This window comes from Condylura cristata, unplaced genomic scaffold (assembly GCF_000260355.1).
Source record: "Condylura cristata isolate star-nosed mole 26May11 unplaced genomic scaffold, ConCri1.0 scaffold00010, whole genome shotgun sequence".
Classification (NCBI taxonomy): domain Eukaryota; kingdom Metazoa; phylum Chordata; class Mammalia; order Eulipotyphla; family Talpidae; genus Condylura; species Condylura cristata.
Window position 1 is genome coordinate 56,213,142 of NW_004567111.1, and position 25,548 is coordinate 56,238,689.

Genomic DNA, 25,548 nt, shown 5'->3' on the forward strand with positions numbered 1-25,548 from the left:
ATCTGCAATTAGGATACAAATGGAATAATAATAAGAATTTTCAGCTTATGAAAAGAAAAAGCAGTTAATTTTAAATCCCTAACCCTCTACATCACCTCTCTCTACTCTAATCCCAATGTGAGCAAACACAATGTGTAAACCCATCAACCACTTACAAAATAGTTGTTGAGGATGTTATTTTAGTAACAACCTATACTAATTCTACCTGAAAAGCTTGCGAAGTATGGTATGGCATTCCCTGATCTCAAGTGTACTGCTCATGATGATTCATAGGTAAGAGAGTCCCTTGTTTTAGAAATTTCATAATTTGTCAAAGTTATAAAGGTACAGTCTGAGAATTTGCACTTTGCATTGGAAATTCAGAACTTTAAAATTATTTTTTTCTTGTCCATTGAAATGTTAAATAGGTAAAGAGAATCACCTACATGCTTATCCACATAGTGTCAATGCAAGAGTAAGGAGGGGCTCTCCCTGGTGACACAACAGGTTAAATTGTGCTTGAGTGTGAGCTCAATCCCCAATCCCAGTCGCGGAGATGGTCATGGCCAGGCAGACCTCTCCTGATCCACCCACTGCTCCCCTCACAGTATATTTTGTCAATCTGCCTGTTCTGCTTCCTACTTTGTCTCTGGTGAATCTTCTCAATGTCCCTACGCCTCTGGCCTGCAGCCCAGTTCTATATGCATAAATAAATAAACCTTAAAAAAAAAAAAAAAGAAGAGGGAGGCCCTCCCTGGTGGTGCAACGGGTTAAAGCACAGCACTAAGAAGCTAAAGCCACTTCAGCATAAGTTTGATCCCTACCCAGAGGTGATCCACATGGCGCAGCAGACCTCTCTTGACCCACCTGCTGCTCCCCTCACCAATGTACTTTGTCAATCTGCCTGTTCTGCTCCTCACTGTCTCTGGTGAATCCTCTCACACCCCTGTGCCTCTGACCTGTATCCCAGTTCTGTATGCATAAATAAATAAATATTAAAGAAAAGAGTAGGGTGGAAAACAGCAGGGTGTTCATACAGAGTTTGATTCTCTGTTCATTAAACATCACCACATGGTCATTTTTAAGCAGAACAAATACGGCATGGCAATCTAACCAATTGTTTAAAGAAATTGATCAAATGTCATATATACATTCATATTATTATGTAGTAAAAAATGCACCAATACAAACAATATATTTCCATCATCTGTTTCTCAAATTTTCATCAGGTGAGTATTATTCTTCACATTTTTTTCAATGATGAAACTGAGGCTTACATGTCACAGGAGAAAAATATGCTTTCATTCAACTATATGGGGTGGTGGGTGTTAAAAAAATACACATAGTTGTGATCACTTTGTAAAATATGCACATATCAGATTCTTATCCTGTATACCTGAAATTAATTCCATTTCATATGTCAGTTATATCTCAATAAAGCTTGGGAAAAGGTTGAAAGCAGTTAGATAAATTTTTCAAAATTAGTTAATAAGTACCAGAAGTTTTATGATCTATCTTGCAACTTATACTCATGAATAGAAAAGGAAGGTAAGTGTCTCCAAAGGGCAAAAGGAACTCACACTGAAAATATTAAAAATCATAAAGTATGTCAGAGTACCAGGAACATAGTAAAACAGGAAGTGAAAATTATATGGGATTTGTGAAGAATAAAAAAAATAAAATCAGGCTGCCTCTGAAGGTGAAATATGCCTCCAACTCAAAGTCATGCTCTCAATGGATAAAATGGCCATTCATAAGAAATATAAGGGAAAAGTGTAAAAACATCTAAAAGATAAGTGCTTTACCCAAGAATGAAGAATGAAGGGGGAGATGGGGAAAGGTGGGAGGGGAAGAAGAAACCAGTGAGATAATCACTAAACACAATAAAGGCAAATTAATGGAATTCCTTCAGCTATTTTTTTAAAGATTTATTTATTTATGCATATAGAACTGGGTTACAAGCCAGAGGTGCAGGGATGGTGAGAGGCTTTACCAGAGACAGAGTGGGGAGCAGAACAGGAAGACTGACCAAGTACACTGCTGAGGGGAGCAGCGGGTGGATCAGGAGAGGTCTGCTGCACCATGTGGTCACCTTTGAGGCCGGGAATCAAACTCACACTGAAGCTGCAGCGGCCAGCTTGTAGTGCTGCATCCTAACCTGCTGCACCACTAGGGAAGGCCCCTTCGTCTATGTTGTTAAGTATTGTAAAATTTTGATTTTGAAAGGAACTTGAAAGAACACCTATTTCGTATCCCACTGTCAAGTCCAAACTCATGCTTTCTTCAACAAGTGAGAGTCCCCAGTAGGTGTCTTTAAGATTATCACAGACCCAGTTTCAACAATCTCCCTCAAGGAAGTCATTTCCTAAATTGCAATTTCCAGACTTAAAATGAATCATCAAGTTAAGTCCATATGATCTACTTTTAAAAATATTTCCAAATTAATTATTTGTACAACCTCTACTATTTTATTGCTAAATAACAAGACCTGTTAAAATACTTTTATTGCTAAGATCATTCCAAAATTAGAAGACTCCCTGAGACCCAGTAGAATAAATGTTTGAAAATCAGAATCTCCTGTTAAGTAGAAGATGTCAGTGCTAAAAGCTTCCTTGCTTCATAGACACTTTAAACCCTTCTTTTTCCACTTTCAGATAAAAATCTCTGGCAAGAAAATAGGTATATTCTGTGCTTTCCAATGCAATCACATCCAAATTTCTTTTCTTTTTTGTTCAATAGGTAATAAGACATCACACTAAATACAGATTGCCTGGGTTTTCCAAAGCCTAGTGTACTTGCAGGATTAATAAGATCTCCAGTCTTCCTGACAAAACACACAGATTTTCCACACAAGACCAGCTTGCATGCACTTTCACTGAAATTATTGTTTTGAAATGATAAAGCTTGTTTTTCTCTGGACAGAGCAAGTACTTCAGAGTTGAAGAAGTTAAAAATAAGATCATTGTCTTAAGTTGTGCCTTCTTGACCCTCTTTAATAAAATTGGCTATCTCTTGTTACACATTTTTCTCTTTACTATTAGATCAGAATCCACTGAGAAAGCTCTTCATTCTTCCGCCACTGGGTCACCTTTAATGAACACATTTCATGGAACACTTTGAACCCAAGGTGGACAACAGACAAAAGTCTGTCTACCCTCCATAAGTTAGGTAAATGTTCATTTTTGAAAGTTACTGTGATGCCTTTTAGCCTCAGAAATTCTAGTTTATAATATACTAATACATTAACTTTGCTGATTTTTTATCATAATCCTGTAAGGCAAGTAGAATATATACAAATATTCCAATTTTACAGTAGAAGGTACTAAGACTCAGAAATCCACTAAAATGTTACCTCAGGACACTCATGTTAAGTCCAGATCCTCTTACAATACAGTAAGATGACTCATGTCTACTTTCCTTATTTAAACAAATCAATCAAGACTTCCCAGGTGGCCTGTGGTCAAAGCTTCTAGATCTTTTCACCTTACTTTGCTTCTTTCCAAATTCCATGTAAATCCAATTTGGACCCTTTCATTGATGCAGCTAATGAACTATCCAGAATAGAATTAGGATGAAATATATAAAATCTACAAAGAAAGACTTGTACTTAATTTAAACCTCATTTTATCCCTCAGTTCTTAAATATTAAATTGAGTATTAAATTGCAACAACTTTGTTCTTCTAAATTGTTAGTGAGTAATGGAACATTGAACCTTGTAATTGAAAGAACACATAACTGTAAATTCACAAACAAGATATTTTGTCCAAACCCTTAATGACATTCAAATGTACCTCATAGACAACTGGAAATACTCTGCTATTTACAAATGAGCACTCACTCTCTATCCCTTACGTACCTAATGAGAAAGAAATGTCTTTCTGGTTTGGTTATTTTTTTTTAGATTATTTTTTTATTCATACAGAATTAGGGTACAGGCCAGAGATGTGGAGGGTGATAGGATTCACCAGAGACAGAGTGGGGAGCAGAACAGGCAGAGCGACGAAATACACTGCTGAGGGGAGCAGCGGGCGGGTCAGGAGAGGTCTGCCACACCATGTGGTCACCTCCGGGGCAGGCGGGAATCGAACTCATGCGGAAGTGGCTTTAGATTCTCCATGCTGTGCTTTAACCCGCTGCGCCACCAGGGAGGGCCTTGGTTATTTTTTTTTTACTTATTTACTTGTTTGTCTGACTGACCCAACATTGAGTTTTCTTTTCAATTTCTCCTTTTCTACCAAGTGAAAAAAGATGGGTCTTGCATGCTTTTAGAACTACTTTCACAGTATAAAGAATCCTGAAAAAAAAAAATGCCTTTCTTAAAAAGGTAAATGATTTAGCTCTCTTTAAAAGTAAATGTTTTTCTCTAAATTAATATCTCCATCTTAATGTCTCGATAGATGTACCTTACCAATTGTGCCAAAAGTGTGGTCTAATTTAACACAAAATTAAGAGATTATCGACTGATGAAATGCAATTGCCCCTTAGGATTCTTTAGGAAATGCTGACAACTTACCTGAAATTCTCAACGCAATCTTGAGTTTCCATTGAACTTTCATAAACAACACCTGTCGAACACGAAGAAAAAGCAGAAATTACAGAATCTAATAATAGGATTGATTTTGTAAAGGTAAATTTTACTTATAGAAGAAAGACTCATAAAGGGAACAACCTTTCTAGAGTCCCAGGGCCTTACTGTAATAACCTAACTTGTTTCTACAATACGAAGGTCCTCAAGTTACTCTGATCTTGGGACACTTCCATCTCCCCATTCCAGAGCTGAATAAAGCTTGAATTATCTAGTTGACTTTAAGAATGGTTTCAATTGCTAGATTTGAGATCAAAACAACTGAAAAATGTAAGGCAGCCAGTGAGGTAGCAACTAGCCAAATCTTCTCGTAGATAGTAAAAGAATGCTAATATGTAGATACCACAATCTAGAACTGTGAGCTCTCACCACCTCTGGATAGTGACCCGGGAAAATGCAGATATGCCACAAGCAGAACATAAGCACTCCATCTCCATGCCTCTGTATGAGAAAAGACTGCAAATATCCCATTAATTTTTATGATTACTTATTGGAATGGCAATGTTTTGAGACATTAGTATAGGTTGAATTTTGCTAAAATTAATTTCACGCATTTATGTTTACCTTTTAAATGTACCCATTAGGCTGTCTTAAATTGCATATATGTTTCACATTGTATTTTTATTGGGCAGGGCCACTCTGAGGTAAGTAAACATTTTTTTTAAAAAAGGTTAGACTGTAAATAGTTTGGGCTTTACAAGCCATATTGTCTCTGTGGCAACTCCTATACTTGCTGTTTCAGGAAAAGCAGCCATAGGCAGTAAGGAAACAAATAAGCATGGCTGTGTTCTAACACAACTTCATTTGCAAAACCAGGTGGTAGACCCCAGGGTGCAAAGTTTGCTGCTATCTGCTCGAAAGCATACCAGCATTTTCTAATTAACATGTTATTTTTCAACAATCTGTTTTTATTTAGCAGCCTTAATGAGCGAATAATAAGTAAAGAAAAATGTGATCTCCTGTCTCCCTTGGGTATGGAGGAAGCACAGTTAACCTTTGAGGGCAGCACTGGCCTCTTTTTTCTTCATCACCACTCTGATGCCAAGTCACCCATCAGGAGCAGTTCACCCATCCTTGTGATGACAGAAAATACTCTGGCAATTTTTACAGTAACAAGTTTTCACTCCGAAGGAAATTGGAAGGGTATCTCACACAAACATTCACACACCAAGTTTCTCTGTCCAGCCAGCGCCATGATGTAATTCAAAACGAGCACCCTATGACACTCACTGTCCTTCACTTTAAAGTCTGAACCCGAAACACCAAGCTTTGAGATTTTTGAATGTTGTTACACCAGCAATGGCAAATGACTTTGTAGGGACATTCTGGAGGCCCGAGGCAAATTGCAGTGCCGTTCAATCACTAACTCATTAAACCAGAGAAGTTCCAAAAAGGGGAAATACCACCTGAAATCACTGTGTCTCAAAGGCCATGTGAAGGAAGGAAATAGTGGAGATGATAGCACACTGAGATCATAAGGAGAACCCAACCATCTACCAAGTATCATAACAAGGAATACACTGGGGCTGGTTGACTTTCTTGGGATTTTATCTAAAAACAAGCGCTCACTTGTCTCAACCAGATCTGAAAAATCCCTGCCAGTCTCAAAATCTGTTATCATTATTGATATGCTCCAACAGAGAGCAAACTTTGCCACATTAAACATATCTGAATGGCTCCTTTGATATAAGGAAGAGGTAAGACCTGTGAAGTCCAGCCCGGGCCTATGGCTGGCATTTCAGAAACCTCTATATTGATAGCATATTTGTTTCTTGATCAAATGATCATCATTGACTTAGACTTATTTTTTTATTAATACATTTATAACTTCATTCATATTTTTCTAGCTGAATGAAACTACCATTTGCACAGTTAACTCTACAGAAAATCAAAATTTCCCCAAAATGGCAAATGAACAAGTATGGACAGAAAGTAAGTTGCCTGAGCTTCTCATAGCATTTCTCTACTTACTTTAAACAGAAAGGATCAATTTACTGCTTTAGAAAATAAGCAAAACTAATCATTAGTGATATTAGTCATTGTCAGTTTATTTTTTCTCCTTTTTTTATTTAGTTAAGTGCTGACATGTATAAGCTTTAAAGTAAATTGAATGTCTACTTGGATTTTATTGCTTTCTACAAACCCTCAAACTATAGCAGTAGTCACAGTTTAGGTAAGAAACTGCAAAATCAATGTGAATTCTAAAACTAACTGTAATGGATGTGCTAGTTGCCTTATAGGACCTGACTTCCTGGGGAATCATACATGTTGTGTGGGTCACGGGAACTGTAGGAGATAGTGTCTAGTGCCCAGTACTCCATTGTGGTCACTCCATTTGGCTCACTTACCACGCACGTCCAGCTCGACCTTCTTCTGGAAGTAAACCCCAAAACACAGTGAGAGGTTATATACCCAAAGTATCTGGCTGTTTAAAGTCTGTCCTCTACCACAGAAGGCCAGCAGTAGACCAAGACCTGAGCTGGAACTGAACACCAGAGGAGTGTCACACTGTGCAAGAGTTGCTGGTTGACAGGTAAGTCAACTGGTCATTTCTCTCAGTGAGCATGGCCTCTCCTCAACGCTTCGTTGTGGTTAAATGCATAATTTATGGTTTCCATGTTCAATTGACATTCATGAGCACTTACTATTTACTGACAGGGAAAAAATATAAAATACTCATGTCTTTTCAATGTGGGAGTTATTCTAGGCACTCCTAGTTGTCAACCTTATAGAATTCAGTATTTTCCATTGCTGGTATCTCACTTCCTGTTGGTATTATATGGTTTCTAGCTCCTTCATTCACTTAGTGACAAGCATCCTCTGAGCCACTGCTCTGCATCAGACTCCTGGCCAGACTCCTGAAACACAAAAACATGAGACAAAATTGTGCTCTTTTAGATCTTCAGGGTAATAATGCAGGTAGCATGTACAAAATTAACTGCCATGTGATATGATACTTTCATATAACAGAGATGTGGGAAATATATCAGAGATAGAGAAAATACAACTAAGATTTGAGCCTGTCTGAAGGGAGTGTTCCCAAGCCAGGCATTGGGCCCTAAAGGAAGTACTGGAGATTGTCAGAAGGAAAAAGTGACAAAGGGAAAGACTGGCTTCTAGGCAGAGAGGAGGTCAACAGCTTTACTAATGGCTAGAAGGGAAGCAGGGGATGGAGGACAGTAGAGTTGGACTTTTCCTGGCAAATTTAACATAGTATATACAGAGATAGGTTCATAATGATGCATACCTAAAATTTATATAGCTTTATCATGCAATTCCATGTCAAAACACACACACACACACACACAACATTTAAAAAGTACGTATAGACCTCCCTCGTGGCCCGGCGGGTTAAAACGCAGCACTGCAAAGTGGGCTGCAGCTGTTTCTGTGAGTTGCATCCCCGCCCTGGAAGTGACCCACATGGCACAGCAGACCTCCCCTGTCTCACCTGGTGCTCCCCTCAGCAGTGTGCTTCATCAATCTGCCGGTTCTGTTCCCTACTCTGACTCTGGTGAACCCTATCACCACCCCCACAACTCTGGTCATACCCCAGTTCTGTATGCATAAATAAATAAATCTTAAAAAAAAAAAACCTATAAAGAGAGTTTTGTCAAATGAACTGCTTATTTTAAATATCTATTATGACCCTGGGATTTTAACAATGATCCATCTGCTGAACAAAATTAGAAAAATCATAAGTTAACTTTTTCTGTCTACAGCTGACATTTTTACCTTAAAGATAACCTACTTTTTATGAATTCTGTTAAATAAAGGTATATTTTTCCTCTGAAAATATATCACATGATCAGGGCTTGTCTTTCAGCCACCCTCAGTCCTTCTCCCTTTCCTCCTCTTAAGTATCTATCTACCTCTTTGTCTGCTGACTTTATACCACTTATGTGATCATATTCCTCTGAGCAATAGGAAGGCTCTGCCCTACCCATTGATTGCAACCCACAAAACTGCTTTCTAGTTCAAAACGCTGTCATGGAATAGCAAAACACACTTTGAGGGCTCAGCAGGGTCAGGATTCCTTTTCCATCAACAGTATCAGTTTGCTAGCCCAAGACCTTGGCTGTCCTCATCAATAGTCACAGTCTTTTGCAATTCAAGAGGTCACTGCTGGCCTGGCCGGAGTGCAAACAAGAAGGGGAGGGTAAGAGGCATGCAGGTGGGTAGCCGTGTGTCCTGTTTTTTGTCCTCCATGAGACCAAGCCAGGCAAGTTTGGATGTTCTTTACTGTCCACTATTATATCAGATATACTCAAAGCATATGTTCAAGTCTCTTAAGGATTTTTTTGAAAGATTTATTTATTTATTCATGCAGAACTGGGGTACAAGCCAGAGATGCGGAGGGTGAGAGGATTCACCAGAGACAGAGCAGGGTGCAGAACAGGCAGATTGAGGAAGTACACTGCTGAGGGGAGCAGCGGGCGGGTCAGGAGAGGTCTGCCCTCCAGGGCAGGCGGGAGTCAAACTCATGTGGAAGTGGCTTGAGTTTCTTTGTGCTGTGCTTTAACCTGCTGCGCCACCAGGGAGGGTCAAGGTGCAGGATTTTAAAAGACATTATAGTGCACAAAAGTACTTCCCTCCTAGCCTTAATTCGATTCATCTGAGAACCTCTGTAGGGCAGCCCCAACCAGGGTCCCCCACAGCCACTAGCCCAGTGGCAGGGAATGGAGGTGGAGTGGAGGCAGGGATCAGATAATGGTGGTGCATCGCAGCTTGGAAAGGTTTCTACTGTAGACACACATGAAATGGTGTTTCTCAGCTGACCCTAGCATGTCATGGATTACATTAGTATTAGTTGTATTGCACTTTTGAAATGTCTAGGGAAGGCCACTGGAAGACACTTCAGGTTGTTGGTTCTTCCAAAGTCCCCAGGCCAAGACTAGAGAAGTCTAAGGATATAGCAGTGCCAGCATTCACTTGGGAAGCTTAAATTTTAAAATTGTATGGGCCAGAATATTTCAAACTCAGATTTATAGAATCATCATAGGAACTTAAAAATAACAAATATATAAAACATTTCTCACACTAGACCCATGTAATAAACAGTTGGCCCTTGACCACTAGGGCCTTGAATTTTAAGGGTCCACTTATAAGTGAATTTTGTTATATAGATAAGCTGTAAACTTATTGAATCAATAAATACAGTATAGTACTACGAATGCCTTTTCCCCTCCCTATGATTTTCATAACAACAATTTTCTTTCTCTAGTGGACTTTATTATAGGACTATGGTATATTAGGCATATAACATACAAAATATATAATCAGCTATTTATGCTATGTAAAGATTTCTGTTAAAACTTCAAGTCAGGGCCCTCCCTGGTGGTGCAAACTAGTTAAAGCGCCACACTATGAAGCTCTCAGAAGCCATTGCAGCACAAGTTCTATCCCCAGCCAGGGAGCTGACCCACATGGAGTGGCAGACCTCTCCTGACCTGCCCACTGCTCCCCTCAACAGTGTATTTCAATATATCTGCCTGCTCTGTTCCCCACTCTCTTTCTCTGATGAATCTTCTCACCCACCACACCTCTGGCCTATACCCCAGTTCTATAAGCATAAATAAATAACTTCAAAAAAATAAAAAAACTTCTAGTCAACAGCCAGCTGTGAGTAATTAAGCATTTGCTTAGGTCAAACAGGAGCCTCCTCAGCATCCCCAACTCCTGCATTGTTCAAGGGTTGACTGTACATGGCAAGATGAGAATGAGCATATAGGAGCCACATTAAATAAAGGCAAAGAGAATTTCTTGCTACCTAGCTGAAGGTTTTTGTTCTTGTGCTGTCATCTATGTGGAGTCATGTAATAGTTTTCTACCCCAGAGTGTCCAGAATTGGAGCCAAAAAAGCTGTCTTTCAAAAAAAAAAAAATCCCTGTGTCAATTCTGACACTGCCTCTGAATTAATACTTTGAATACTGCCCTCAAAACAGACATGAATCAAGGGATGTGTTTCACTAGGTGGGAGTTGAAACCATCGCTTTTCAGGAACACTCCAAACCTGAGCAGTCACCTGAGAGATTGGCCAGGTTTCTCTAGGACTACTTCAGAATTTTCCAACTGAGAAATTACAGCTGGTTCCAAAAGAGCCACCAGGAAATTGATTGACATTATAGATGGTTCAACTTATTGATGGTGCTATGTATGTGGTAGAAACTGTCCTTTGCATATTGAATTCTCACCTTTTCCTGGTTGGCAATAAGTAGTAGCATCCTGCTGGGTTGCAAGCAGAGAAACAAATCTCCCAACCAGTCACAGAATCATGGAGGGAAAAGACGAATGGCCACTCTGCACAGACTTTTTCACTCTCAATGCAGTGCTCAGTAAGTAACATGAGGTATTCAACACCTCATTATGAAATTGGCTTTGTATTAGATTTTGCTCAGCTGTAGTTTAATATAAGAGTTCTGTGTACATTTAAGTTAGGCTAGGCTAAACTACAGTATTTGTAGATTAGTGTATTAAAGGCATTTTCTACTTAATGATATTTTCAAGTACCATAGGTTTATCAGAATGTCAACCAGGACCCTCCCAGGTGACACATCAGCTTAAGATGCAGCACTGCAAGCTGGCCACAGCCATTTAGTGCAAGTTCGATTCTGGGACCTGGAGGTGACCCACATGGCACAGCAGACCTCTCCTGTCTCACCCGCTGCTCCCCTCAGCAGTGTACTTCGTCAATCTGCCTATTCTGCTCCGCACTCTGTCTCTGGTAAATCTTCTCACTGACCCTGCACCTCTGGCTTGTACCCCAGTTCTGTATGCATACATAAATTAATATTAAAAAAAAAGACTGTCAATCCATTGTAAGTTAAGAGAAATACTTAGTAGAAGGACAAGTTCTACACCAAAGCTATATAAACAAGAAAAGTAGGTCAAACCTATACCATAGTACAGGTGGAGCTCCTGAGAATGTTCATTTCTGGGAGAGACCCAGTAACCCCTTTGGACCCTGTGTGATGCTGGCTCTAGCCCACTGTATGCTCTTAAGATGAACCTGGTCGTTCATCTACGGTTCATCTTCTGCAGGGTAGACCATCACTACAAGCCTGGAAGCTTTTGAGCTGGCAAAACCATAGATTCTTTCAATCCCTGGTATACACATGCAAAGGAATTATCAAGGGTAAGATTTAGTTTGTTAGCTGAGGAGCACAATGAAGTGAACTACTCACAAAAACCTGAAACTCTCCTGCCACTGACAGCCAAGTGCTAAGAGACTTAGGCAGGAAAATAACGGAACCCATTACCTGTGCAAATAATCCCTCAAGGGCCCCAAAATATAAATCTCAAAGGTTATCTTCAGGTAAAATAATAACAAATAATACATTTTCACCAAGGATGTCAAAGTGTGCAAAATGTTTTATATACAGTCTCTGCGCTTCATAGAAGCATGCTCAGTACTCATTGCTGGGAGAAGCTGCATAACGTATATGAAGTCTTACCACTAATAAGAACCAGAGTTCAACCCAAGAAAAATAGTACTACTACCTTAAAAGAAATCTAGGTTCTGTGTTCTTAGGGGCGGGGGGATGAAGAGGAGTCACTCAATTCATTACCAATTGTAGTTTGAAGATTTTTGTTTAAAGTAAATAGGTTCAGAAATTTTTATCATCTCAGGATATGCACAGTGCTGTGGGTTTCACCAGCTTTTCCACAAGGACATCCTCAACCCTTTTGGCTATGATGTATGGGGGTACTTATTGGGTGTCACTCACTATTTCATGGATTGCTAAATACTTAATTTAAAAACTACTCAGAAGACCACTTGCAAAAGCACCCTACCAAACCCTCTCAATCTAAGTTTCAATCTTACTTAGCAATAAAGAAGATGATAGAGCAGACCATCCATTGAAATAAAGCCCCACGCTAGGAAGGAATTGGGGAGAGTAACTGGGCAACTCTTCAGTAAAATCTCAGTAAAGGTACATCAACTTTTCCACTAACTCATGCTCTTTTCATGAAAGTGTATTTCAGTAACACATATAAAGAGCCATCTTGCATAATATCTCAGGTGTTTTGCTATAATCACCTTCTGGTTTTGTCTCCTCACTGACCCAGATAAATCTACCCCTGGCCTTGGGTAGCACTTGTTAAATTTAACACATTCCTGAGCCTATTAATGTCTGTATCAAACAAATAAATAGCAATAATTAATCAAGTTGCTCAGTATTTTTTTAAATGTAGGAAATGAAGGACCATCTTTGTACATAGACTGCACAGAAATTCATCAATAGCATTAATTATGGTAATAACCTTAATTTAGCACATTTACTATTTCAGGAACTGTGACAGTTCTGTAAAATTCTGTGAATGCAATTTAATTTCATGTCCTCGTATTAACTCTGTGAGCTAGCTGCTAATAATAGCTCTACTTTTCAGAGTCAGGGGTGCTAAGGGCTAAGTGAATCACCCATGGTCACGTGGTAGCTAAGAGTTACTTCAAGAGAGTCAACAAAAGACATGCCCTTAAACAACTATGCTGTTATACCTGGGAAGGAAAAGTTCAAATTTACAAGTTTTTCCTCAAATATCACTACCTTAACTATTTCTCAAGATATTTCTCAATTCCCAAATCCATAAAGTTTATGCTTGTAAATACACTAGCACACTTTATTTTGCATGACTATTACATCCTACTTCCAATATGCCTGTTGGAGAAACATTCCCTGTAATGTTTCAGCATGTCTTGGTTCCAACAAATAAGATAATTATATGTGGGGGTAGAAAGGAGTCATGTGGTCAAATGGTAACTAAAGCCTTTTAAAAACCCTCAAAAACTTTCATGCCCAAATGTTGGTTCAGACTGTAGAAAAAAAAAAAAATCCCTGAGGAAGTACCAAGAAAAAATCATCTTCTCTTTGTTTCCTGAGAAAATACAGATTTCATCAAACATTAAAGCTATTTGGAATAAGAATCCACTCCAGTGGGTTAGACCATTCATAAGGTCTGTTTAACTTAAAATTTAAATGCAATAAAAGTACAAAACAGAATTAAAGATGAGATACTTAAAATGATTTCTCAAGAAAATTGTCAAGAAACATCAAATTATAGATGACTCATACCTCCAACTCTGAAGACTAAGAAGAGATCCATGGATAAACAAGAATTTTATGAAATTCTTGCCGTATTCATGTGTTTCATGAATTTGAAAAATGTCTTACTCATTTCTGCTCATCAGTTAAAAGTTTCAGTTTTGTGGTTGTCAGAAGCTATATGGCAAACCTAAAACACAAAATCAATTTGTGTTGTAGAGGTTTCTTGGTCCTTCTATGAAAATAAAACCAAACTACATTTCTTAAGATTTTTTAGGCTACTACAGACTTATTAGAAACCAAAGCAAGTTTCCTTACATAATTGGATACAAAAATTGTTAATGGGGAATTAACAATTTTGCCAAATTAGAAAAAAGAAATTTACATGATTTGTTTGGTCTTTTGTATCAGAAGGCTCTGCTCATCACATTGTCTCTGCCAAGAGGGAACACTATCTCCTAAAAGGTTCCCCTCGAGCAATTGATATCAGAACATGCTTGCCTAACTTAGCTGGAGCCTATCTACCTCAGTGGAAAAGGCAATAGTAGTTTGGCATGACCTCCAAGGCCTACTGCCTGGGCCTTCAATGTGGTTGTAGTCTAACATGTGGTTGCTGACTTTGTTAATGAGAAATGATAGCTAAATTCAATAACCTAAATTAAATGCTTTAATTCACATATTGCTTCAGCTGCCTCTGTGTAAGAATTATGGGCCCACCCTCTGTGGTATTGGGAACCTTAGCATTAATTTGAATCTTTCAAAACTCTGGGGTCCACCTGCACACCTTACTTTCCCTTTATTCCTTGAGGAGGACTGTACTTTAATGGAATTTCCCTCAGAGTAATAATTTAAATTTGACAAAGACAAGGAGGGTCAATTGCATGATGACAGAAGTTTCCAGTAATAAAAACTACAAGAGGTCTTCTTAGAGGAGATATTGGAGATATTTTCACCACTGAGCTGCTCACTCTGTAACAACCATCCATACCTTCTACTACTTTGGCCTTCTTCAACTGTGGGATGTGCAGTTAAGTGACACTCAGATTCATTCTCAGTTCTTTCTGGGGTGTTGTCCTACATTGCAGTGACTGTAATGAAAGCCACATTTCCTAGACTCTTTGTCAGCTAAAGGTACTGATGATATAAAATGTCACTGTGATTTTAAAGGTGCAATGAGGTAAAGGAACAATTGGTGACTTTTTTCTTTTAGGGATATGAGATTTTCTTTGTGGTGAGTTTCTTGAGTACTAAGAGGTGGTTGTAGGTGCAAGAGGAAACCGACCATAGGATATATCTCAGATCAAGTGTCTATCTTAGGCATCAGACTACCTTTCAGTATAAAGGCAGGGGGATTTTCTAGACATTATTTCCAAAATTCTAGAGTTGAGTCTACTTCCCTTGAATGAATATCCAATTCTCTAAAATATAGTCATTTATCACACTACTGAAAGACCATTGGATTAATGAGGAAATCAAAGAAGAGGTTAAAAAAATGCTTTGAAATAAATAAAAAGGAGGAGATAACCTTCTAGAACTTATGGACACAGCATAAGCAGTACTAAGAGGGAAGTATATAGCAATCAGGCTCACATCAAGAAACAAGAAAGAGTTGAAATAAATAACTGTATCTCTCATCTCAAGAAACTAGGAAAAGAACAAACAAAATCAAAAATCCAGGAAAAGAAAGAAAATAACAAAATTACAACAGAAATAAATAGATATCAAAAAGATGGTATAAAAGATCAATGAAATCAAAACACTTCTCTTTGAAAATATAAACTAGACAAAATTCTGTCTAGGCTCACTAAGAAAAAATGGAAGAAAACTCAAATAAATAGGATCAGGAACAAGAAAGGAGAAGTTACAACAGACAATGGGCCCTCCTTGGTGGCACAGTGAGTTAAAGCACATCACTAGGAAGCTAGCCACACCTGCTTCAACACAAGTTTGATCCTGGGCCAGGGAGTGACCCACCTGGCACAGCAGACTTCTCCTGTCTCACCTGTTGCTCCTTTCATCAATTTGCCTGTTCTGCTCCTTACCCTGTCTCTAGTGAATCCTCTCACTGCCCCTGCACCTCTGGCCTATACCCCAGTTCTGTATGCATAAATAAATCCTTAAACAAATAAGACACTACCATGAACATTTATATGTAACAAGTTCACTAACCTAAAAGAAACAGATGAATTCTTAAAATTACATAACTATCTAAAACTATTAGGGAAGACACCAAAAAACAAACAAACAAAAACACATCCACTGAAATTGAAACAGTAATCAAAACTCTCCACAAAAATAAAAATTAAGAAACACATGACTTCCAAATAAGTTCTACTAAGCATTTAAAAATGAAGTACGGCCCTCCCTGGTGGCACAGCGGGTTAAAGCACAGCACTGAGAATCTAAAGCCGCTTCTGCATGAGTTCGATTCCCGCCTGCCCTAAGCAATCTCCCTACTTAACAAGGATATCAAAATTGTTAATAAAATCTTAACAACCCAAATCCAAAAATGCAAAATAATTAAACACCATGACCAACTGGGATTTATATCAGGGATACAGGATAATTAAACTTCTTAAAATCAATCAAAATAACTTTCCACATTGACTAAAATATATTTTAAAAAATCCTCTCAATACATACAAAGAAAGCATTTGATAAGAATCAACACCCATTTGTGATGAAAACCCTTGAAAAACTAGGTGAAACATATCTTAACATGATAAAAGCTATATATAACAGACCCTAGCTAACATCATTGCCAATGCTGAAAACTGAAAGCCTTTCTAGTGATATCAGATACAAGAAAAGGATATCCACTCTCACCATTACAATTCAATATCATATTGCAAGTCCTAGCTAGAACAATTTGATAAGAGAAAGATAAAAGGAATCCAAATTGGGAAATTACAGCTATCATAATTTGAAAATGACATAATATACATAGAAAATCCTTAAAAATCCATGGAATAACTTATTAAAACAATAAACCAGTTCCTCAAAATATAAGGATACAAAAATCAATACACAAAAATTAGCCATCTTCCTATATTAAAAACCATGAGCTAGAAGAAGAAACTGAGAAAAACTATACCATTTACAAACAAAACACACATACACAAAAATTAAATACCTAGAAATACACTTAACAAAGATGAAGTACCTTCATGAAAAAAACTATAAAACATTGCTAAAGAAATAGAATACACAAAGAAATGAAAAAATTCCCTGTTCATAGATAGTGAGAATCAACATTGTCAAAATGACTATCATATGCAAAGCAATTTACAGATTTAATGCAGTTCAAATAAAAATTTCAATGACATTTTTTCAAAGAACTAGAACAAATATTACTGAAATGTATATGGAACCACAAAAGGCCCCAAACAGCCAAAGTTCTCCTTCAATAAAGGGGGTAAATGAGGGTACTTTAAACTATAAGTAAAGTGGTAATACTTTAAACAGCAAGGTACTCCAACAAAAACAAACAGAGAGACAAATTTAATAGAATTAAGAGCCAGAAATAAATGCACACATATATTGACAGCTAATCTACAACACAAGAGTGAACAATATACACTGGGAAAAAAGAAATTCCCTTCAACAAACAGTATTGGGAAAATTGAACTACCACATGCAAAAAGATTTAAACTAAACTACTACCTCACACAATACATGAAAATCAATCCAAAATGGATAAAGAGTCAGTTTTAAAACTAAAACCAAAGAATACAAAGAAGAAAAGGTAGGCAAACATTTCACAATGTAAGTTTCAGAGATTCTTTGAGGATTTGCCCCTAGCAGAAAGGAAAATAAAAGACAATATAAACAATTGGAACAACATTAAACTAAAAATCTATAAAGTAAAGTGAACATAACTAAAACAAAGAGACACCCTAGTGAACAGAAGAATCCACCACATAACATTCAACAAGAGACTGATATCAAGGATCTACAAAGAGTTTGTTACAGGGTAACGCAATGTGAACTGGGCTGCCCGTCTGTGGGTCCTCACCCACGCTTAAAATTCAATTGTACTGCAGTCACAAACAAAAGGGTCAATAATGGGTTTATTTACAAAAGGGAAAGGAAAAGGAACAACCCAGGGAAAAGGAAAGAGAGAGAGATACAAGTTAACCAGAACATCCTACCAGCTCCGCTGACTTAAACTCCAATAACACACTGAAAGCTCATCAAGAACCTAATGACCAGCCACCAACCATGTGGTCCAGAGAAAGAGCCACAGTGCAGAGAGAGCAAGCATCTAATACGGCTCCCTTATTTCCCCAAAAGTCCCAGAATGCCTGCATAGCTCCACCCTTGGGTCCTTGCAGTTTTCTCCGTGGTTTTGCTGGAAGTTGTAGTTTACTAGAGTAGGGGGCGGAGTCCACAAACCTCGGCAGAGTTCCTTCAGGATATCCCTTCCCACTAATAAATTCTCACAATTCAACATAAAGAAAATAACACAATCAAAAAATGAGAAGAGGAGCTAAAAAGTCACTGTTGCAAAGAGGACAAACAGATGGCAAAAGCACATGAAAAAATCTTCATCATCACTTAACATCAGGAAAATTCAAATCAAAACCACAATGAGCTACACCTTAGACCAGTGAGAATGAGCCATTTCAGAAAGAGCAGAAACATCAAATACTGGCAAGGGTATGAAACAAAAGGAACATTCTTACACTGCTAGTGGGAATGTACATGAGTCTAGCCCCTATGACAGTGCTGTGGAATTTTCCCAAAAGACTAAGAATAGATCTACCAAGGTAGCCAGTATTCCACTCCTAAGTAACTCCATAAAAAATACATAAACTTGGGCCTTCCATGGTAACACAGAGGGTTGGAGTGCTGCACTTCAAGCTAAGCCAAGCCATGGCCATTTCAGTGCAAGTTCGATCCCTGCATGGGAGGTGATCCACATGGTGTGGCAGACCTCTCCTGTTTCGCCCACCGCTCCCCTTAGCAGTGTACTTTGTAGATCTTCCTGTTTGCGCCCCACTCAGTCTGGTGAATCCTCTAGCCATCCCTCCACCTCTGGACTATACTACATTTCTGTATGGATAAATAAAGTCTTTTTAAAAAAATACAAAAACACTAATTTTAAATGAAATCTCCAATCCTATGTTTACTGCTATTTTCAATATCCAAGATATGGAACCACAAGTGGCCAAAAACAGATGAGTGGATCAAGAAGATGGTACATATACACAACGAAATGCTACACAACTATCAAAATAAATGAATGGATAGATAGATAGGTAATGGAGCCGGAAGGGATTATGTTAAGTGTCATAATCCAGGAGGAAGATAAATATTGATAGTGTCACTTATGTGTGCAATATAGAGAAATCAAACATATTAGACAAAGACAAATATTAAAACCAGTCCTTAAAAGCTAATCATAATCGGGCCCTCCCTGGTGGTGCAGCGGGTTAAAGTACTGCACTGAGAAGCTAGAGCCACTTCCGCATGAGTTCGATTCCCGCCTGCCCCAGAGGTGACCACATGGTGTGGCAGACCTCTCCTGACACGCCCGCTGCTCCCCTCAGCAGTGTATTTTGTCGATCTGCCTGTTCTGCTCCCCACTCTGTCTCTGGTGAAGCCTCTCACCGCCCCTGAGCCTCTGACCTGTACCCCGGCTCTGTAAGTACAAATAAATAAATCTTTAAAAAAAAAAAAAGCTAATCATAATCTGAGGTAACCATGGGTCAGGGGAGGCTGAAAATAAGCGAGGGGAGGAAACCAATGGACTATGTAGAGGACTGTGGATGATTTGGTTATGGGTGTGCTTCGATAATTACACCTGGGGTGGGGAATCTTATACTATCAAAACTCTCACAACGTCAATGATAATGTCAATAAAAGTCATTTCTGTATAAATACTTATTTAAGTATTAGTTAAATACTTGTTCCGCTCTGAAAATTGACTGAATAGAAATAACAAAATGAATTGCCCATTAATACCATTTGATTGGCTATTTTGTAGGTCAGTTTTGTGACATTAAGTTTGTATACATTACAAAATTTCTCTTAAATCATACAGTTTTGTGTTGTGTGTGTGTGTGTTTAAATATTTTTTTTTATTTATTTATGAATACAAAGACTGGGGTATAAACCAGAGGTGTGGGAGTGAGAGGATTCGCAGAGTAAGGAGCAGAACAGGCAGATCTACTGAAATACTGTTGAGAGTAAGAGCAGGTGAAACAGGAGAGGTCTGCTGTGCCATGTGGGTTGACTCCCTGACCAAGAATGAAACTCATGATACAGTGGCTGGCAAGAGCTTGATAGTGCTAGACTCAGCCCCTTGTACCACCAAGGAGGCCAAAATCATAGTTAAGTTGCCATGCATGGGGAACTAATATTTACTGATATATATACATGGTTTGCCATAACTGAAATTTCAGGAGCCAACTTAGGAAATATCCACCAGGTGATACAAATAATAAGGCTAGTGGGAATAACATTAGAATATTGGCTATCTTCAGAGATCCACTTACTCACTCAGCAAAAAAAAAAGATCTGATTCAAGCCACTTGATTTAAATAGTTCAAGTAAACAAAAGTGACTTAAAATTACCCAAAATATGAACAGATTTCTTTATCTCTTTTTAGGGAGATGGAAAAAGAAATAGGGAACAAGCTTAGTTTCCAAAAATCAGGCTTACAAAAATTCATTTGTCCTCAATCCTTGCATTAAAACCATGTCAGTAGAAACAGAATTTTATGTCAGTCTTTTTTTAAGATTTATTTATTTAGGCCCTCCCTGGTGGCGCAGTATGTTAAAGCACAGCACTAAGAAGCTAAAGCCACTTCCGCATGAGTTCGATTCCCGCCTGCCGCCTGCCCCGGAGGAGACCACATAGCGCAGCAGACCTCTCCTGACCTGCCCACTGCTCCCCTCAGCAGTGTACTTCGTCGATTTGCCTGTTCTGCTCCCCAGTCTGCCCCGGGTGAAGCTTCTCATTACCCCCTCATCTCTAGCCTGTACCCAGTCTGTATGCATAAATAAATAAGTCTTAAAAAAAAGATTTATTTATTTATGCATACAAGAATTGAGATACAGTCCAGAAATTCAAGGGAGAGAGGATACACCAGAGACAGAGTGGGGAGCAGAACAGGTGGATCCACTGAAATATACTGTTGAGGGGAGCAGTGGGTGAGACAGGAGAGTTCTGTTGCACCATGTGGGTCAGCTCCTTGGCTGGAGATCAAATTCATGCTGCAGTGGCTGCGAAGAGCCTCACAGAGCTGAGTCTTAACCTTTTACTCCACTAAGGAGGGCCGCTGGCAAAGTCTTGATAAAGCCTTGGAAATCTTTGGAAGAAAAACAAAAAGCTAATATGGTTTCTTAAAACCAGGTTAGTATAGAGAAATAGTAGATGCGTTACACCTTTCTATAGCATAATGAACTAAAACTATTAAAGTACTTCTCCAAATGAACAAATAACTACAGGCAAATGTCCATCATTTAAGTCTCCATATGACAGAGTATATAGGACAGAGATATTTAGTTTAGATATTCCTGAAACCTATTATAATGTCAGATACAGCTTAGGTTATAAGTAAAAAAAAAAAATGATAAAGAGAGTGAAAGTCAATAAAAGCAGAAGAAATAAATATATTTGGCATTTATAGTCAAACAAAGCACTGAAATATAATAGAAGTTTCTTAAGAACTAACCAGAATTAAACAAAACATCATTTTAAAAGTTTTTAAATGAAATCACAAAGAAAGTTAATTTGAAGTGAAATGAAAGCAGACCAACTCATTCAACATCTTTAAAAATGATGAGCCTACTAAATACTAAAGGTGAGTATATTAAGAAATAATGTAGAAAGAGGCAAAAAAACAAAAACAAAAACCACATCACAGAGTGAATTTGGCCACCATGTATTAGAAGCAACAAATCAAATTTGATGTACCATTTTTAAAATGGCCAAAGAATTTTAAAAATTCTAAAATTTTGACAAAACAGAAAATGGCATGGGCATGGATTCATAGGAAATATATCCTGACAAATTTCATGTGAAATAATGAATGTTAGTTATATACAATAAAAAAAAAATGCTTTTCTAAATATTGAACATATTCACAAGGGATCTAAATTACTTTAAGACTCTTAGCAAACAGCCAGGCATTGCCAGACCAGCAGAAGCTTGCGACCTCCCAAGAGACCATACAACACCTGCCCAGACTGATGAGACCCAAGACCTATATCAGGAAGTAAGCCAGGGAGGCCAGAGGCCTCAGGACCTCCCACAAACCCCGCCAGTTGTTCATTCAGATAGTGAAATGCATGACCAGTGAGGGGGGAGGAGGCAAGCTCAGAGGAAACTGCACATATAGCAGCTGGGTTCAAAAGCTACAGGAAAAAGGCAAAAAAAAGGGGGGGCTACATGAGTCCTCAAGGGAGTAGATCAAAATAGAGAGAGAACAAATCTCCAGGACCCTAACTAACCCCAACTCATAGAAATAGAAAGTATGTTCTCTCTTTCACATGTAGTTTAGAATGGCAATGATAAAGAAATTCAAAGAAATAGAAGAAACTCAGAAAAAGAAATGTTCTAGAAATAGAATCAATGAACTGAAGACAGGAACTGAAGCTCTCAATAAGATTTAAAAAAAAGAGTTTCAGGATTTCTAAAGAGAAATATAGGAATTACTAAATTCAGGAGAAAGTCCCAGTGAGGATGGCACACATTGAAAAGACAGGCAACAACAAATTTTAGTGAGGATGTGAAGAGAAAGGAACTCTCCTACTTCTGCTGGTGGGAATGCAAACTGGCGCAACCACTATAGAAAGCTGTGTGGAGGTTCTTTAAACTACTGAAAATGGAGCTACCATATGAACCAGCTATTCCATTCCTAGGGATCTACCCAAGGATACAAAATCTTTAATTCAAAAATGAATTAAAGAATTACCTGCACCCCTATGTTTATTACAGAACTATTTACAATAGGCAAGATATGGAAGCAACCCAAATGCCCAAAAATAGACAATTGGATCAAAAATAGGTGGTATATATATACAATGGAACACTATTCAGCAATCAAAAAAGATAACTTCATGCAGCAACATGAGTTTGCAACAACATGGATGGAGCTGGAAGGGATTATGCCCAATGAAATAAGCGAGAAGGAAAAAGAAAAAATATCAAGTGGTTTCACTGATAGGAACATTGGGGAATCAAATAAGGGATCAAGAAAAAAACAATAATAATAATGATGATGAAAAAACAAAACTAGCAGGCAACCACAAATCAGAGACATTCTTAGAGGGAGGGGGCGGAAAAGGGATCAAAACAGGAGAGAAAAGAGCACAAGAGACTATTGTGATGGTTCAGCAGTGAGTTGGTGGTGGGAATTTTACAGGAATTACATAAGATATAAATTAAAAATAAATTAACAAAAATGAAATATAAAAATAAACAATAATAATAATTTAAAAAGAATGTTTCCACACAAATTTAAGCAGTATAGCCTTCTACACACCTAAATTAGAAGGTATATCTTGTTGCTCACTACCATACATGCTGTGCATCCTTGACCAAAGTGTTATTTGGTACATGATTGTGTTTGTGAAATAAAAGAATGAATGGATGAATTAACGAATGAGTGAATGAATAGGAACTCTACAGGACTATGGGACACAACAGGTCATTGGCAGTGGGAAATGTATAACTCAGTAGGCCCTGCAGTAGGGTTCCAGGTTAGTCAGAATGGATTCTGGACACCTGGGAAAAAGGACTCCCATTAGGCACTTTGCAATTTTACAGTTCTGACTACAGCCTGCCTTAGTGTAACCATGGCCAAAGCTTTAGCAGTCTCTGGAGTCATAAATAAATCTAATTATAGACCAAGAAACAGGAAATATGAAAGGGACCTTAGAGAAATATTGTTCATGAGATTTTAGGAGCAGAACACTTTAAGTGGATCTTATAATATTACATGAGTCAAAACTCAAATTTCACCACTGGATATCAGTTTATAGTAGGGATGACCCAGATGCTACAATACTTGTAATGACAGGTTATCACAATAAGTGAGAGAACCATGACCTGCAAACAGTTACTCATCCCTAGCTGTCCCCTCAGCATGGTGTAGATGGTTGTAATATGCTGTTGTGATAAAACTGTTCTACATTTTAGATAAAACACACACACGCGCTTTTATCACCCCTTTGTCCAGACCCAGGATAAAGCTATGAATTCTGTTTGACCATCACCCCTACAAGGAATGCCCAGAAAAGATCAGCTTTAAGGAGAATTTAGAAGAAAAGAGATGTGCATTAGATCGCCTCCCAAGTCAAATGCCTAGAGAAAGATGAAAGAAAGTAAAACACAAAGATAAAGGCACATGTATTTAAAGAGCTGCTTGAAGGTTTAAATAGGAGCATTAAATCGGAGTGATCCTTTAGGATTATAGAATTATTTCTGGCTTGGACCTTACAAGACATTAAATGAACTTGTGCTAATTTCTCCTTTTCAAAAATAAAATGTTAAGATCAAGCAGAGAATACTTCATTTAAAATTGGTTGGCCATGACTGCACCCAGCATTCATTTTTTTTCTAAATCTCTCTTTTCCAAAATCAACTGAGAGGAATTACCTATAAAAATAAGCCAATAGTCTATAAATAAAAGGCATCAAAATAGACTTTGTAGGAGTAACTGATACAGGTTAAAATGCTTCACTCCTCACACAAACAAGTTATTATTTAAACAGAATTGTGTGCTTGTTGCTTTCACCTGTCTAAATAGCAAAAGCAAGTCTCTGCAGAGTAGAAATCAAAATGAAAGGTGAACAGAAGCTCGAAAGATTAACTGTACGGAAATGGGGCTCTGTGGTGGCCGGCAAGCGCCTCTACCCATGCACAAGCATCAAAGTGAAAGTCCTTTTCTTTGTGAAAGTGCATTGCTTCATATTAAATACTTTAACAACACCCGAGTACAAAGCTAAACTTTCATGTTTTCTAAACCATTCAGAATAGGTGTGTGTTTATACACCTGTACACTTAGCTGCACCGTGACTATGAAGAGGTACAACTCCATGGACTAACTACCTGTTTAAAAGATGAGACAAGACCGTACAAAGCAAGTGTTTGTGTACACATTTGGTTGCTGTGCCATAACACAAGGCAAACAGTTTACTGCTTCCTGTGAAGTGTCCCAAGAAAGATAGGATCCAGTTGGTGGCTTGGCCTGGTAGTCAAGTTGTGTACAACAGAATGGGAGGGACAGTGAGACAGTCACCCCCAGGGCCTTTCATGAGGGTCACCCATCTCCGAAAACATTCCTTCTCTTTGGGCCCTGCATTTTTCTCTCCTGCAGCTGTCTAACTATGAAAAGCCTGGAAGAGACATCAAAATGCAGTTATTTTTTACACTGAGCACATTCCACAAAACCCAAGGCTTCTCTTATGGAGTTGACACTTCTTTTCTGTTAATCCCCTACCTCTCATCTTTCTCCCTTTTTCATCTCTCTAATCCATCTGATTCAACTGCTGTCTCCACACTCACCTTCTGTGGCTCCAGGCCTTTGCTCCCACCCCCACTTGCAGTGCATGGGGACCTAAAAATGGTACATCTCCTTCCTTTGGGACCCAAAATGGCAGGGCCATGTTCTCTCTACCTTCTTCTACATCACAAACACTCAGGCTGCATTGACTCCACCTCTGAGCACTAAGTTTTGTCTAGAGTTGGAATTCAGAGATGTGTGTCTAATATAAAAACATGTGCATCATACAATTATGTATTAAGGCCCTCCCTGATGGCACAGCGGGATAAGCACAACACTAAGAAGCTTAAGCCACTTCCACATGAGTTCGATCCCCGCCTGCCCCAGAGGTGATCCACATGGTGTGGCAGACCTCTCCTGACCCACCCGCTGCTCCCCTCAGCAGTGTACTTCGTCGATCTGCCTGTTCTGCTCCCCATTCTG